The 16,114-nt window shown below is 48.6% G+C and overlaps 8 non-coding genes across 8 annotated transcripts; all 8 read right to left on the minus strand.

Moving 5' to 3' along the window:
• Window positions 1–369: 369 nt before the first annotated feature.
• TRNAV-CAC (transfer RNA valine (anticodon CAC)) lies at window positions 370–442 on the minus strand. Its single transcript has one exon. It is a non-coding gene; the product is annotated as a tRNA-Val (tRNA).
• Window positions 443–3,952: 3,510 nt separating this feature from the next.
• Window positions 3,953–4,025, minus strand: TRNAV-UAC (transfer RNA valine (anticodon UAC)). The gene has a single exon. It is a non-coding gene; the product is annotated as a tRNA-Val (tRNA).
• A 388-nt stretch (window positions 4,026–4,413) lies between these two features.
• TRNAP-AGG (transfer RNA proline (anticodon AGG)) lies at window positions 4,414–4,485 on the minus strand. Its single transcript has one exon. It is a non-coding gene; the product is annotated as a tRNA-Pro (tRNA).
• A 3,050-nt stretch (window positions 4,486–7,535) lies between these two features.
• On the minus strand, window positions 7,536–7,608 carry TRNAV-CAC (transfer RNA valine (anticodon CAC)). The gene has a single exon. It is a non-coding gene; the product is annotated as a tRNA-Val (tRNA).
• Window positions 7,609–11,108: 3,500 nt separating this feature from the next.
• Window positions 11,109–11,181, minus strand: TRNAV-CAC (transfer RNA valine (anticodon CAC)). Its single transcript has one exon. It is a non-coding gene; the product is annotated as a tRNA-Val (tRNA).
• A 388-nt stretch (window positions 11,182–11,569) lies between these two features.
• Window positions 11,570–11,641, minus strand: TRNAP-AGG (transfer RNA proline (anticodon AGG)). The gene has a single exon. It is a non-coding gene; the product is annotated as a tRNA-Pro (tRNA).
• A 3,039-nt stretch (window positions 11,642–14,680) lies between these two features.
• Window positions 14,681–14,753, minus strand: TRNAV-CAC (transfer RNA valine (anticodon CAC)). Its single transcript has one exon. It is a non-coding gene; the product is annotated as a tRNA-Val (tRNA).
• A 388-nt stretch (window positions 14,754–15,141) lies between these two features.
• Window positions 15,142–15,213, minus strand: TRNAP-AGG (transfer RNA proline (anticodon AGG)). The gene has a single exon. It is a non-coding gene; the product is annotated as a tRNA-Pro (tRNA).
• Between the last annotated feature and the right edge of the window lie 901 nt (window positions 15,214–16,114).

The raw sequence follows: 16,114 nt of genomic DNA on the forward strand, positions 1-16,114 counted from the left end.
CAGCTTCACTGAAGATCAAGCTCTCTTGAGTCTGGCGCCTTAGACCACTCGGCCATCCTGACAGCCAAAACAGTGTGCAGGTCGGACTCTTCAGTCTGCACTTGTTGATTTTGCCACTTGCAATGTTCCTATCAAAGTCACAGCTTTAAAGGCCCCACAATATAACATGGCCAAGAAAAAAACAAAAAAACAGAACAAGAAACAATGCACATGCACGACCACCGAGGGATGCAGATAACTTTTTAGCGTCCTGCAATAGTAAAGCACGTTTTACACAGGTCACAAGTTTTTAAAGGTCATTTCTGTCTAAGTGTGCATTGAGAGAGACTGAGGTTTTAGGGAGCAAACACAAAAGCTGCTGCTGCCAAGTGTTTCTGCCCGGTCTCGAACCGGGGACCTTTCGCATGTGAGGCGAACGTGATAACCACTACACTACAGAAACAAGCTTGCTGGTTTGACTGAAGGAGCACAGTTCCCCTCATATGTTTGCACGATTTCCTCTATACTTTATCAGCAGTTGCTCGGAATGCGAGGGGTAAGTGTGAAAATTGCAGCGGTGTCAGCCAGCATGCATACACTCAGATGTCCTGAAAAATCCCACAGCTGAGGGCAGAGACAGACAAATATCTGATGCCTAAATGCCAGGATGGAGAGCCTGTGAAATCATCACACAGGGCGCACTGAGAGCAAGCAGGAAGGAAGCCAAGGCATTGTAATCCATTTTTCGCCTGAGGCAAAAAATATGTTTTGCGCAACAATGCTTCGAGTGGAATGAGAAATGTTGAGGGGTTGTGTATTTTGAGCAGGATTTGATTGTTTTCCGCTAAAATGGGCTCGTCCGGGATTTGAACCTGAGACCTCTCGCACCCTAATCGAGAATCATACCCCTAGACCAACGAGCCTGGGCACAGAAATGCAACAGCTCCGACCCTGCTCGGAGGGTTGGTGACAGAGAGTGGGAGACTACATCCCAAAGCAAGAAACTGCACATGGTGCTCTCTTCTGCAGTACGACTAGAGTCATTTGCATGGTCTTCATCGAACATGACATAAAAAGCCTCTATCCTTTAGACATTTTGGCCCAGATTTACAAGAAAATGACTAAGCGCAACGCTGTGCCAAATTTGCAAGCCCCACGCGCCGTCATTTTCAAAATGCAGGGAAGCGCCGTATTTAGTAGAATACAGCGCACCCCTGTGCTTCCCCCTGCGCCAGCTCTAAATTAGCTGCTGAGCGCCAACGCAGCCGTTCTTGCACCATGGTACAAGGATGACTGCGTTGAGGGGGAAATTGTTTTTGTGCAGGAAGGGACACCTTCCTGCCCAAAAAAAAAATCTTCAATGGTGATTTGCTCTTACTTCTATGTGTGCTGCAGAATGCATCACACATAGAAAGAGCAAAAACAAGGAGAAATGAAAACATTTCTCCTCAGTGCGCCACTCTAACGACACCCCTGGGATGGCGTTGGATTTTGGTGCTGACGCAGATTTACGCCAACTCCTACATCTGGAGCAGCATCAAAATGCTATGGTGTTGCTGTGGCACACTCCCAACAACACCCATTGCACGCCCCTTCCAGGGAACGCGCTGCGTGCTAAGGGGCCGTATTTACAAGGTGGTGTTAAGCCACAAAAAGTGGCTGAACGCCATCTTGTAAATACCGCGCAGTGCATAGTGCCACCGGGGCGTCACTAAAAGTGATGCTCCAGTGGCGATAGGGCCTTGTAAGTCTGGCACTTTATTTGCTCAAGGTGTGTGTTCTTGGTGAGGGCAGGAAAGCTATTTTCGCTCTCGTACCTTCCTTCCTTGGCTGGCTTGAATGCTGTAGGCTCAGGCTTCATTGCAAAGGTCAAACAGTGAGCAACTGACTGCCGTAAGCTGGCGCAACTCCTCTTGGTGAGCTGTGACAGATGCCCCAGGAGCGTAGTACCTCACGATGGTGAGGGATAGACACAGTCTCTTTTATCTCAGCTTGCCTGTCAGGTGAGGCAGGAAATGCAAATACTGTGAAAAAGCCCAGCGACTCGAACCAGGGACCTTTCGCATGTGAGGTGCGCATGATAACCACTACACTAGACAAACAGACACACTTGCCGGCTTGCTTCATGTGGCTATGCATTGTACTGGAACCACCACACTATGGAAACAGACACACCTGCTTGCTTTATGTGGCTATGCATTGGACTGGGATGCAAGGATGAGGGCCAATGTTCATGACGCTCAAAGCTGAGCCTTCCGGAACACGATCTCTTCCCTTGGAAGAAAGGAACTGGGATCACTTTCATTCCAAGAGGAGATTTCAGAACTGGACCCGAAATTACCATGGAGAAGCACTGTGCATTTAATGTTCCTACGAGCACTGCTGCTCCAGCACAGAAAAGCAGTTGCAAAGAAATCTCGCATACCTTCATGATGCTGAACCGTCTCGACGCCAGTATAAAGCATGTATTGCATTGCAACATGACATCTTACAAGAGTGAAAAGCAGAAATACTCCTGTTTAAAACACAGACTGAACCTATAAAGGTAGGGGTTTGTCTGGGATTTGAACCGAGGTCCTCTCACTCCCGAAGCGAGAATCATACCCCTATACCAACTAGACTGCCGCTGCATAGTCATTTGAAACATCTTCTGAAGCGTCTTTCCGAAAAGCAGGGCCATTTGGAGGCTCTCTCTCTCTAAGCGTGCCATAGCAATTGATGTTTTCTGTCAAGGATTTTTTGTTTGTCTCTAGCAAGGCAAGAGGTAGTCAAAATGCCCTGTGCCAGTGAGCTGAACTAGGGCACTGATGTGAAAAGCAGACCCTTTCTGGTAGTTGTAACCCGCTGCAAGTCATGGACCCTTGCACCTTAGACTTCCCAACCAGAAGCACTGAAGGGCCTGCTAGCTCTTGAGCCAGAGGAGCATGCCTCTTGGATTCAAGCACACTTGCTCGATCAGCGCTCAATCAGTCTCGATCAGGCGAGATTTATATTAGTGGCTCATAGGCCTGAAACACTAACCTGGGAGACGCAGGTTGGCTGATTTCCCGGAATGGCCCTCGATGGGGAAATCACCTCCTTTCCCCCGCCTCATTTCAGAATTGTGTGCTAGTCGCAAGACAGTGTTCAGGGGTTCATGGGTACTGCCTACTCCCAGCTGCCTCTCTGTCTTCTTCATGTAAATTGCAAGTCACAAGGAGGCACCATTGCCAATATGCTCCGCCCACCTAACCAAGAAACCTAGTTTGAGCTTGTCTGCCTGTGTTGTTGCAGGGGCAGTGTCTTCTTTGCCCAAAAGGTGGCAGGAGAGCCTCACTTCAAACGATAGAATCAACTGCTTAAGTAGAAACCAGCATGGTAGTTACTGTCATAAAGTGCAGCTCTAACAGAAGGTGTGCCTGAGACGCCCCTTCCAGTAATACACAGAATTTTGATTGAGGGCCCAGCCGATGGGTTGGTGGATTTCTCCTCACATGCCACAGCAGCTTCCAAAGATAGTGGTGTGAGGAGCTGGCTCTGCAAGCAGAGCAAGATTTAAGGGAAGAAAATACACCTGTTAGAAGTGGGATTTGAACCCGCGCCTCCATGAAGAGACCAGAAGGCTCAGCTTCACTGAAGATCAAGCTCACTTGAGTCTGGCGCCTTAGACCACTCGGCCATCCTGACAGCCAAAACAGTGTGCAGGTCGGACTCTTCAGTCTGCACTTGTTGATTTTGCCGCTTGCAATGTTCCTATCAAAGTCACAGCTTTAAAGGCCCCACAATATAACATGGCCAAGAAAAAAACAAAAAAACAGAACAAGAAACAATGCACATGCACGACCACCGAGGGATGCAGATAACTTTTTAGCGTCCTGCAATAGTAAAGCACGTTTTACACAGGTCACAAGTTTTTAAAGGTCATTTCTGTCTAAGTGTGCATTGAGAGAGACTGAGGTTTTAGGGAGCAAACACAAAAGCTGCTGCTGCCAAGTGTTTCTGCCCGGTCTCGAACCGGGGACCTTTCGCGTGTAAGGCGAACGTGATAACCACTACACTACAGAAACAAGCTTGCTGGTTTGACTGAAGGAGCACAGTTCCCCTCATATGTTTGCACGATTTCCTCTATACTTTATCAGCAGTTGCTCGGAATGCGAGGGGTAAGTGTGAAAATTGCAGCGGTGTCAGCCAGCATGCATACACTCAGACGTCCTGAAAAATCCCACAGCTGCGGGCAGAGACAGACAAATATCTGATGCCTAAATGCCAGGAAGGAGAGCCTGTGAAATCATCACACAGGGCGCACTGAGAGCAAGCAGGAAGGAAGCCAAGGCATTGTAATCCATTTTTCGCCTGAGGCAAAAAATATGTTTTGAGCAACAATGCTTCGAGTGGAATGAGAAATGTTGAGGGGTTTTGTATTTTGAGCAGGATTTGATTGTTTTCAGCTAAAATGGGCTCGTCCGGGATTTGAACCCGGGACCTCTCGCACCCTAAGCGAGAATCATACCCCTAGACCAACGAGCCTGGGCACAGAAATGCAACGGCTCCGACCCTGCTCGGAGGGTTGGTGACAGAGAGTGGGAGACTACATCCCAAAGCAAGAAACTGCACATGGTGCTCTCTTCTGCAGTACGACTAGAGTCATTTGCATGGTCTTCATCGAACATGACATAAAAAGCCTCTATCCTTTAGACATTTTGGCCCAGATTTACAAGAAAATGACTAAGCGCGACGCTGTGCCAAATTTGCAAGCCCCACGCGCCGTAATTTTCAAAATGCAGGGAAGCGCCGTATTTAGTAGAATACAGCGCACCCCTGTGCTTCCCCCTGCGCCAGCTCTAAATTAGCTGCTGAGCGCCAACGCAGCCGTTCTTGCACCATGGTACAAGGATGACTGCGTTGAGGGGGAAATTGTTTTTGTGCAGGAAGGGACACCTTCCTGCCCAAAAAAAAAATCTTCAATGGTGATTTGCTCTTACTTCTATGTGTGCTGCAGAATGCATCACACATAGAAAGAGCAAAAACAAGGAGAAATGAAAACATTTCTCCTCAGTGCGCCACTCTAACGACACCCCTGGGATGGCGTTGGATTTTGGTGCTGACGCAGATTTACGCCAACTCCTAAATCTGGAGCAGCATCAAAATGCTATGGTGTTGCTGTGGCACACTCCCAACAACACCCATTGCACGCCCCTTCCAGGGAACGCGCTGCGTGCTAAGGGGCCGTATTTACAAGGTGGTGTTAAGCCACAAAAAGTGGCTGAACGCCATCTTGTAAATACCGCGCAGTGCATAGTGCCACCGGGGCGTCACTAAAAGTGATGCTCCGGTGGCGATAGGGCCTTGTAAGTCTGGCACTTTATTTGCTCAAGGTGTGTGTTCTTGGTGAGGGCAGGAAAGCTATTTTCGCTCTCGTACCTTCCTTCCTTGGCTGGCTTGAATGCTGTAGGCTCAGGCTTCATTGCAAAGGTCAAACAGTGAGCAACTGACTGCCGTAAGCTGGCGCAACTCCTCTTGGTGAGCTGTGACAGATGCCCCAGGAGCGTAGTACCTCACGATGGTGAGGGATAGACACAGTCTCTTTTATCTCAGCTTGCCTGTCAGGTGAGGCAGGAAATGCAAATACTGTGAAAAAGCCCAGCGACTCGAACCAGGGACCTTTCGCATGTGAGGTGCGCATGATAACCACTACACTACACAAACAGACACACTTGCCGGCTTGCTTCATGTGGCTATGCATTGTACTGGAACCACCACACTATGGAAACAGACACACCTGCTTGCTTTATGTGGCTATGCATTGGACTGGGATGCAAGGATGAGGGCCAATGTTCATGACGCTCAAAGCTGAGCCTTCCGGAACACGATCTCTTCCCTTGGAAGAAAGGAACTGGGATCACTTTCATTCCAAGAGGAGATTTCAGAACTGGACCCGAAATTACCATGGAGAAGCACTGTGCATTTAATGTTCCTACGAGCACTGCTGCTCCAGCACAGAAAAGCAGTTGCAAAGAAATCTCGCATACCTTCATGATGCTGAACCGTCTCGACGCCAGTATAAAGCATGTATTGCATTGCAACATGACATCTTACAAGAGTGAAAAGCAGAAATACTCATGTTTAAAACACAGACTGAACCTATAAAGGTAGGGGTTTGTCTGGGATTTGAACCGAGGTCCTCTCACACCCGAAGCGAGAATCATACCCCTATACCAACTAGACTGCCGCTGCATAGTCATTTGAAACATCTTCTGAAGCGTCTTTCCGAAAAGCAGGGCCATTTGGAGGCTCTCTCTCTCTAAGCGTGACATAGCAATTGATGTTTTCTGTCAAGGATTTTTTGTTTGTCTCTAGCAAGGCAAGAGGTAGTCAAAATTCCCTGTGCCAGTGAGCTGAACTAGGGCACTGATGTGAAAAGCAGACCCTTTTTGGTAGTTGTAACCCGCTGCAAGTCATGGACCCTTGCACCTTAGACTTCCCAACCAGAAGCACTGAAGGGCCTGCTAGCTCTTGAGCCAGAGGAGCATGCCTCTTGGATTCAAGCACACTTGCTCGATCAGCGCTCGATCAGGCTTGATCAGGCGAGATTTATATTAGTGGCTCATAGGCCTGAAACACTCACCTGGGAGACGCAGGGTGGCTGATTTCCCGGAATGGCCCTTGATGGGGAAATCACCTCCTTTCCCCCGCCTCATTTCAGAATTGTGTGCTAGTCGCAAGACAGTGTTCAGGGGTTCATGGGTACTGCCTACTCCCAGCTGCCTCTCTGTCTTCTTCATGTAAATTGCAAGTCACAAGGAGGCACCATTGCCAATATGCTCCGCCCACCTAACCAAGAAACCTAGTTTGAGCTTGTCTGCCTGTGTTGTTGCAGGGGCAGTGTCTTCTTTGCCCAAAAGGTGGCAGGAGAGCCTCACTTCAAACGATAGAATCAACTGCTTAAGTAGAAACCAGCATGGTAGTTACTGTCATAAAGTGCAGCTCTAACAGAAGGTGTGCCTGAGACGCCCCTTCCAGTAATACACAGAATTTTGATTGAGGGCCCAGCCGATGGGTTGGTGGATTTCTCCTCACATGCCACAGCAGCTTCCAAAGATAGTGGTGTGAGGAGCTGGCTCTGCAAGCAGAGCAAGATTTAAGGGAAGAAAATACACCTGTCAGAAGTGGGATTTGAACCCACACCTCCATGAAGAGACCAGAAGGCTCAGCTTCACTGAAGATCAAGCTCTCTTGAGTCTGGCGCCTTAGACCACTCGGCCATCCTGACAGCCAAAACAGTGTGCAGGTCGGACTCTTCAGTCTGCACTTGTTGATTTTGCCGCTTGCAATGTTCCTATCAAAGTCACAGCTTTAAAGGCCCCACAATATAACATGGCCAAGAAAAAAACAAAAAAACAGAACAAGAAACAATGCACATGCACGACCACCGAGGGATGCAGATAACTTTTTAGCGTCCTGCAATAGTAAAGCACGTTTTACACAGGTCACAAGTTTTTAAAGGTCATTTCTGTCTAAGTGTGCATTGAGAGAGACTGAGGTTTTAGGGAGCAAACACAAAAGCTGCTGCTGCCAAGTGTTTCTGCCCGGTCTCGAACCGGGGACCTTTCGCGTGTGAGGCGAACGTGATAACCACTACACTACAGAAACAAGCTTGCTGGTTTGACTGAAGGAGCACAGTTCCCCTCATATGTTTGCACGATTTCCTCTATACTTTATCAGCAGTTGCTCGGAATGCGAGGGGTAAGTGTGAAAATTGCAGCGGTGTCAGCCAGCATGCATACACTCAGATGTCCTGAAAAATCCCACAGCTGCGGGCAGAGACAGACAAATATCTGATGCCTAAATGCCAGGAAGGAGAGCCTGTGAAATCATCACACAGGGAGCACTGAGAGCAAGCAGGAAGGAAGCCAAGGCATTGTAATCCATTTTTCGCCTGAGGCAAAAAATATGTTTTGCGCAACAATGCTTCGAGTGGAATGAGAAATGTTGAGGGGTTGTGTATTTTGAGCAGGATTTGATTGTTTTCCGCTAAAATGGGCTCGTCCGGGATTTGAACCTGGGACCTCTCGCACCCTAATCGAGAATCATACCCCTAGACCAACGAGCCTGGGCACAGAAATGCAACAGCTCCGACCCTGCTCGGAGGGTTGGTGACAGAGAGTGGGAGACTACATCCCAAAGCAAGAAACTGCACATGGTGCTCTCTTCTGCAGTACGACTAGAGTCATTTGCATGGTCTTCATCGAACATGACATAAAAAGCCTCTATCCTTTAGACATTTTGGCCCAGATTTACAAGAAAATGACTAAGCGCGACGCTGTGCCAAATTTGCAAGCCCCACGCGCCGTCATTTTCAAAATGCAGGGAAGCGCCGTATTTAGTAGAATACAGCGCACCCCTGTGCTTCCCCCTGCGCCAGCTCTAAATTAGCTGCTGAGCGCCAACGCAGCCGTTCTTGCACCATGGTACAAGGATGACTGCGTTGAGGGGGAAATTGTTTTTGTGCAGGAAGGGACACCTTCCTGCCCAAAAAAAAAATCTTCAATGGTGATTTGCTCTTACTTCTATGTGTGCTGCAGAATGCATCACACATAGAAAGAGCAAAAACAAGGAGAAATGAAAACATTTCTCCTCAGTGCGCCACTCTAACGACACCCCTGGGATGGCGTTGGATTTTGGTGCTGACGCAGATTTACGCCAACTCCTACATCTGGAGCAGCATCAAAATGCTATGGTGTTGCTGTGGCACACTCCCAACAACACCCATTGCACGCCCCTTCCAGGGAACGCGCTGCGTGCTAAGGGGCCGTATTTACAAGGTGGTGTTAAGCCACAAAAAGTGGCTGAACGCCATCTTGTAAATACCGCGCAGTGCATAGTGCCACCGGGGCGTCACTAAAAGTGATGCTCCAGTGGCGATAGGGCCTTGTAAGTCTGGCACTTTATTTGCTCAAGGTGTGTGTTCTTGGTGAGGGCAGGAAAGCTATTTTCGCTCTCGTACCTTCCTTCCTTGGCTGGCTTGAATGCTGTAGGCTCAGGCTTCATTGCAAAGGTCAAACAGTGAGCAACTGACTGCCGTAAGCTGGCGCAACTCCTCTTGGTGAGCTGTGACAGATGCCCCAGGAGCGTAGTACCTCACGATGGTGAGGGATAGACACAGTCTCTTTTATCTCAGCTTGCCTGTCAGGTGAGGCAGGAAATGCAAATACTGTGAAAAAGCCCAGCGACTCGAACCAGGGACCTTTCGCATGTGAGGTGCGCATGATAACCACTACACTAGACAAACAGACACACTTGCCGGCTTGCTTCATGTGGCTATGCATTGTACTGGAACCACCACACTATGGAAACAGACACACCTGCTTGCTTTATGTGGCTATGCATTGGACTGGGATGCAAGGATGAGGGCCAATGTTCATGACGCTCAAAGCTGAGCCTTCCGGAACACGATCTCTTCCCTTGGAAGAAAGGAACTGGGATCACTTTCATTCCAAGAGGAGATTTCAGAACTGGACCCGAAATTACCATGGAGAAGCACTGTGCATTTAATGTTCCTACGAGCACTGCTGCTCCAGCACAGAAAAGCAGTTGCAAAGAAATCTTGCATACCTTCATGATGCTGAACCGTCTCGACGCCAGTATAAAGCATGTATTGCATTGCAACATGACATCTTACAAGAGTGAAAAGCAGAAATACTCCTGTTTAAAACACAGACTGAACCTATAAAGGTAGGGGTTTGTCTGTGATTTGAACCGAGGTCCTCTCACTCCCGAAGCGAGAATCATACCCCTATACCAACTAGACTGCCGCTGCATAGTCATTTGAAACATCTTCTGAAGCGTCTTTCCGAAAAGCAGGGCCATTTGGAGGCTCTCTCTCTCTAAGCGTGCCATAGCAATTGATGTTTTCTGTCAAGGATTTTTTGTTTGTCTCTAGCAAGGCAAGAGGTAGTCAAAATGCCCTGTGCCAGTGAGCTGAACTAGGGCACTGATGTGAAAAGCAGACCCTTTCTGGTAGTTGTAACCCGCTGCAAGTCATGGACCCTTGCACCTTAGACTTCCCAACCAGAAGCACTGAAGGGCCTGCTAGCTCTTGAGCCAGAGGAGCATGCCTCTTGGATTCAAGCACACTTGCTCGATCAGCACTCGATCAGGCGAGATTTATATTAGTGGCTCATAGGCCTGAAACACTCACCTGGGAGACGCAGGGTGGCTGATTTCCCGGAATGGCCCTTGATGGGGAAATCACCTCCTTTCCCCCGCCTCATTTCAGAATTGTGTGCTAGTCGCAAGACAGTGTTCAGGGGTTCATGGGTACTGCCTACTCCCAGCTGCCTCTCTGTCTTCTTCATGTAAATTGCAAGTCACAAGGAGGCACCATTGCCAATATGCTCCGCCCACCTAACCAAGAAACCTAGTTTGAGCTTGTCTGCCTGTGTTGTTGCAGGGGCAGTGTCTTCTTTGCCCAAAAGGTGGCAGGAGAGCCTCACTTCAAACGATAGAATCAACTGCTTAAGTAGAAACCAGCATGGTAGTTACTGTCATAAAGTGCAGCTCTAACAGAAGGTGTGCCTGAGACGCCCCTTCCAGTAATACACAGAATTTTGATTGAGGGCCCAGCCGATGGGTTGGTGGATTTCTCCTCACATGCCACAGCAGCTTCCAAAGATAGTGGTGTGAGGAGCTGGCTCTGCAAGCAGAGCAAGATTTAAGGGAAGAAAATACACCTGTCAGAAGTGGGATTTGAACCCACACCTCCATGAAGAGACCAGAAGGCTCAGCTTCACTGAAGATCAAGCTCTCTTGAGTCTGGCGCCTTAGACCACTCGGCCATCCTGACAGCCAAAACAGTGTGCAGGTCGGACTCTTCAGTCTGCACTTGTTGATTTTGCCGCTTGCAATGTTCCTATCAAAGTCACAGCTTTAAAGGCCCCACAATATAACAAGGCCAAGAAAAAAAAAAAAAAACAGAACAAGAAACAATGCACATGCACGACCACCGAGGGATGCAGATAACTTTTTAGCGTCCTGCAATAGTAAAGCACGTTTTACACAGGTCACAAGTTTTTAAAGGTCATTTCTGTCTAAGTGTGCATTGAGAGAGACTGAGGTTTTAGGGAGCAAACACAAAAGCTGCTGCTGCCAAGTGTTTCTGCCCGGTCTCGAACCAGGGACCTTTCGCGTGTGAGGCTAACGTGATAACCACTACACTACAGAAACAAGCTTGCTGGTTTGACTGAAGGAGCACAGTTCCCCTCATATGTTTGCACGATTTCCTCTATACTTTATCAGCAGTTGCTCGGAATGCGAGGGGTACGTGTGAAAATTGCAGCGGTGTCAGCCAGCATGCATACACTCAGACGTCCTGAAAAATCCCACAGCTGCGGGCAGAGACAGACAAATATCTGATGCCTAAATGCCAGGAAGGAGAGCCTGTGAAATCATCACACAGGGCACACTGAGAGCAAGCAGGAAGGAAGCCAAGGCATTGTAATCCATTTTTCGCGTGAGGCAAAAAATATGTTTTGCGCAACAATGCTTCGAGTGGAATGAGAAATGTTGAGGGGTTTTGTATTTTGAGCAGGATTTGATTGTTTTCCGCTAAAATGGGCTCGTCTGGGATTTGAACCCGGGACCTCTCGCACCCTAAGCGAGAATCATACCCCTAGACCAACGAGCCTGGGCACAGAAATGCAACGGCTCCGACCCTGCTCGGAGGGTTGGTGACAGAGAGTGGGAGACTACATCCCAAAGCAAGAAACTGCAAATGGTGCTCTCTTCTGCAGTACGACTAGAGTCATTTGCATGGTCTTCATCGAACATGACATAAAAAGCCTCTATCCTTTAGACATTTTGGCCCAGATTTACAAGAAAATGACTAAGCGCGACGCTGTGCCAAATTTGCAAGCCCCACGCGCCGTCATTTTCAAAATGCAGGGAAGCGCCGTATTTAGTAGAATACAGCGCACCCCTGTGCTTCCCCCTGCGCCAGCTCTAAATTAGCTGCTGAGCGCCAACGCAGCCGTTCTTGCACCATGGTACAAGGATGACTGCGTTGAGGGGGAAATTGTTTTTGTGCAGGAAGGGACACCTTCCTGCCCAAAAAAAAAATCTTCAATGGTGATTTGCTCTTACTTCTATGTGTGCTGCAGAATGCATCACACATAGAAAGAGCAAAAACAAGGAGAAATGAAAACATTTCTCCTCAGTGCGCCACTCTAACGACACCCCTGGGATGGCGTTGGATTTTGGTGCTGACGCAGATTGACGCCAACTCCTAAATCTGGAGCAGCATCAAAATGCTATGGTGTTGCTGTGGCACACTCCCAACAACACCCATTGCACGCCCCTTCCAGGGAACGCGCTGCGTGCTAAGGGGCCGTATTTACAAGGTGGTGTTAAGCCACAAAAAGTGGCTGAACGCCATCTTGTAAATACCGCGCAGTGCATAGTGCCACCGGGGCGTCACTAAAAGTGATGCTCCGGTGGCGATAGGGCCTTGTAAGTCTGGCACTTTATTTGCTCAAGGTGTGTGTTCTTGGTGAGGGCAGGAAAGCTATTTTCGCTCTCGTACCTTCCTTCCTTGGCTGGCTTGAATGCTGTAGGCTCAGGCTTCATTGCAAAGGTCAAACAGTGAGCAACTGACTGCCGTGAGCTGGCGCAACTCCTCTTGGTGAGCTGTGACAGATGCCCCAGGAGCGTAGTACCTCACGATGGTGAGGGATAGACACAGTCTCTTTTATCTCAGCTTGCCTGTCAGGTGAGGCAGGAAATGCAAATACTGTGAAAAAGCCCAGCGACTCGAACCAGGGACCTTTCGCATGTGAGGTGCGCATGATAACCACTACCCTACACAAACAGACACACTTGCCGGCTTGCTTCATGTGGCTATGCATTGTACTGGAACCACCACACTATGGAAACAGACACACCTGCTTGCTTTATGTGGCTATGCATTGGACTGGGATGCAAGGATGAGGGCCAATGTTCATGACGCTCAAAGCTGAGCCTTCCGGAACACGATCTCTTCCCTTGGAAGAAAGGAACTGGGATCACTTTCATTCCAAGAGGAGATTTCAGAACTGGACCCGAAATTACCATGGAGAAGCACTGTGCATTTAATGTTCCTACGAGCACTGCTGCTCCAGCACAGAAAAGCAGTTGCAAAGAAATCTCGCATACCTTCATGATGCTGAACCGTCTCGACGCCAGTATAAAGCATGTATTGCATTGCAACATGACATCTTACAAGAGTGAAAAGCAGAAATACTCCTGTTTAAAACACAGACTGAACCTATAAAGGTAGGGGTTTGTCTGGGATTTGAACCGAGGTCCTCTCACACCCGAAGCGAGAATCATACCCCTATACCAACTAGACTGCCGCTGCATAGTCATTTGAAACATCTTCTGAAGCGTCTTTCCGAAAAGCAGGGCCATTTGGAGGCTCTCTCTCTCCAAGCATGCCATAGCAATTGATGTTTTCTGTCAAGGATTTTTTGTTTGTCTCTAGCAAGGCAAGAGGTAGTCAAAATGCCCTGTGCCAGTGAGCTGAACTAGGGCACTGATGTGAAAAGCAGACCCTTTCTGGTAGTTGTAACCCGCTGCAAGTCATGGACCCTTGCACCTTAGACTTCCCAACCAGAAGCACTGAAGGGCCTGCTAGCTCTTGAGCCAGAGGAGCATGCCTCTTGGATTCAAACACACTTGCTCGATCAGCGCTCGATCAGGCGAGATTTATATTAGTGGCTCATAGGCCTGAAACACTCACCTGGGAGACGCAGGGTGGCTGATTTCCCGGAATGGCCCTTGATGGGGAAATCACCTCCTTTCCCCCGCCTCTTTTCAGAATTGTGTGCTAGTCGCAAGACAGTGTTCAGGGGTTCATGGGTACTGCCTACTCCCAGCTGCCTCTCTGTCTTCTTCATGTAAATTGCAAGTCACAAGGAGGCACCATTGCCAATATGCTCCGCCCACCTAACCAAGAAACCTAGTTTGAGCTTGTCTGCCTGTGTTGTTGCAGGGGCAGTGTCTTCTTTGCCCAAAAGGTGGCAGGCGAGCCTCACTTCAAACAATAGAATCAACTGCTTAAGTAGAAACCAGCATGGTAGTTACTGTCATAAAGTGCAGCTCTAACAGAAGGTGTGCCTGAGACGCCCCTTCCAGTAATACACAGAATTTTGATTGAGGGCCCAGCCGATGGGTTGGTGGATTTCTCCTCACATGCCACAGCAGCTTCCAAAGATAGTGGTGTGAGGAGCTGGCTCTGCAAGCAGAGCAAGATTTAAAGGAAGAAAATACACCTGTTAGAAGTGGGATTTGAACCCACGCCTCCATGAAGAGACCAGAAGGCTCAGCTTCACTGAAGATCAAGCTCTCTTGAGTCTGGCGCCTTAGACCACTCGGCCATCCTGACAGCCAAAACAGTGTGCAGGTCAGACTCTTCAGTCTGCACTTGTTGATTTTGCCGCTTGCAATGTTCCTATCAAAGTCACTGCTTTAAAGGCCCCACAATATAACATGGCCAAGAAAAAAAAAAAAAACAGAACAAGAAACAATGCACATGCACGACCACCGAGGGATGCAGATAACTTTTTAGCGTCCTGCAATAGTAAAGCACGTTTTACACAGGTCACAAGTTTTTAAAGGTCATTTCTGTCTAAGTGTGCATTGAGAGAGACTGAGGTTTTAGGGAGCAAACACAAAAGCTGCTGCTGCCAAGTGTTTCTGCCCGGTCTCGAACCAGGGACCTTTCGCGTGTGAGGCGAACGTGATAACCACTACACTACAGAAACAAGCTTGCTGGTTTGACTGAAGGAGCTCAGTTCCCCTCATATGTTTGCACGATTTCCTCTATACTTTATCAGCAGTTGCTCGGAATGCGAGGGGTAAGTGTGAAAATTGCAGCGGTGTCAGCCAGCATGCATACACTCAGACGTCCTGAAAAATCCCACAGCTGCGGGCAGAGACAGACAAATATCTGATGCCTAAATGCCAGGAAGGAGAGCCTGTGAAATCATCACACAGGGCGCACTGAGAGCAAGCAGGAAGGAAGCCAAGACATTGTAATCCATTTTTCTCCTGAGGCAAAAAATATGTTTTGCGCAACAATGCTTCGAGTGGAATGAGAAATGTTGAGGGGTTTTGTATTTTGAGCAGGATTTGATTGTTTTCCGCTAAAATGGGCTCGTCCGGGATTTGAACCCGGGACCTCTCGCACCCTAAGCGAGAATCATACCCCTAGACCAACGAGCCTGGGCACAGAAATGCAACGGCTCTGACCCTGCTCGGAGGGTTGGTGACAGAGAGTGGGAGACTACATCCCAAAGCAAGAAACTGCACATGGTGCTCTCTTCTGCAGTACGACTAGAGTCATTTGCATGGTCTTCATCGAACATGACATAAAAAGCCTCTATCCTTTAGACATTTTGGCCCAGATTTTCAAGAAAATGACTAGGCGCGACGCTGTGCCAAATTTGCAAGCCCCACGCGCCGTCATTTTCAAAATGCAGGGAAGCACCGTATTTAGTAGAATACAGCGCACCCCTGTGCTTCCCCCTGCGCCAGCTCTAAATTAGCTGCTGAGCGCCAACGCAGCCGTTCTTGCACCATGGTACAAGGATGACTGCGTTGAGGGGGAAATTGTTTTTGTGCAGGAAGGGACACCTTCCTGCCCCAAAAAAAAATCTTCAATGGTGATTTGCTCTTACTTCCATGTGTGCTGCAGAATGCATCACACATAGAAAGAGCAAAAACAAGGAGAAATGAAAACATTTCTCCTCAGTGCGCCACTCTAACGACACCCCTGGGATGGCGTTGGATTTTGGTGCTGACGCAGATTTACGCCAACTCCTAAATCTGGAGCAGCATCAAAATGCTATGGTGTTGCTGTGGCACACTCCCAACAACACCCATTGCACGCCCCTTCCAGGGAACGCGCTGCGTGCTAAGGGGCCGTATTTACAAGGTGGTGTTAAGCCACAAAAAATGGCTGAACGCCATCTTGTAAATACCGCGCAGTGCATAGTGCCACCGGGGCGTCACTAAAAGTGATGCTCCGGTGGCGATAGGGCCTTGTAAGTCTGGCACTTTATTTGCTCAAGGTGTGTGTTCTTGGTGAGGGCAGGAAAGCTATTTTCGCTCTCGTACCTTCCTT

This window comes from Pleurodeles waltl, unplaced genomic scaffold, assembly GCF_031143425.1.
Source record: "Pleurodeles waltl isolate 20211129_DDA unplaced genomic scaffold, aPleWal1.hap1.20221129 scaffold_72, whole genome shotgun sequence".
Classification (NCBI taxonomy): Eukaryota; Metazoa; Chordata; class Amphibia; order Caudata; family Salamandridae; genus Pleurodeles; species Pleurodeles waltl.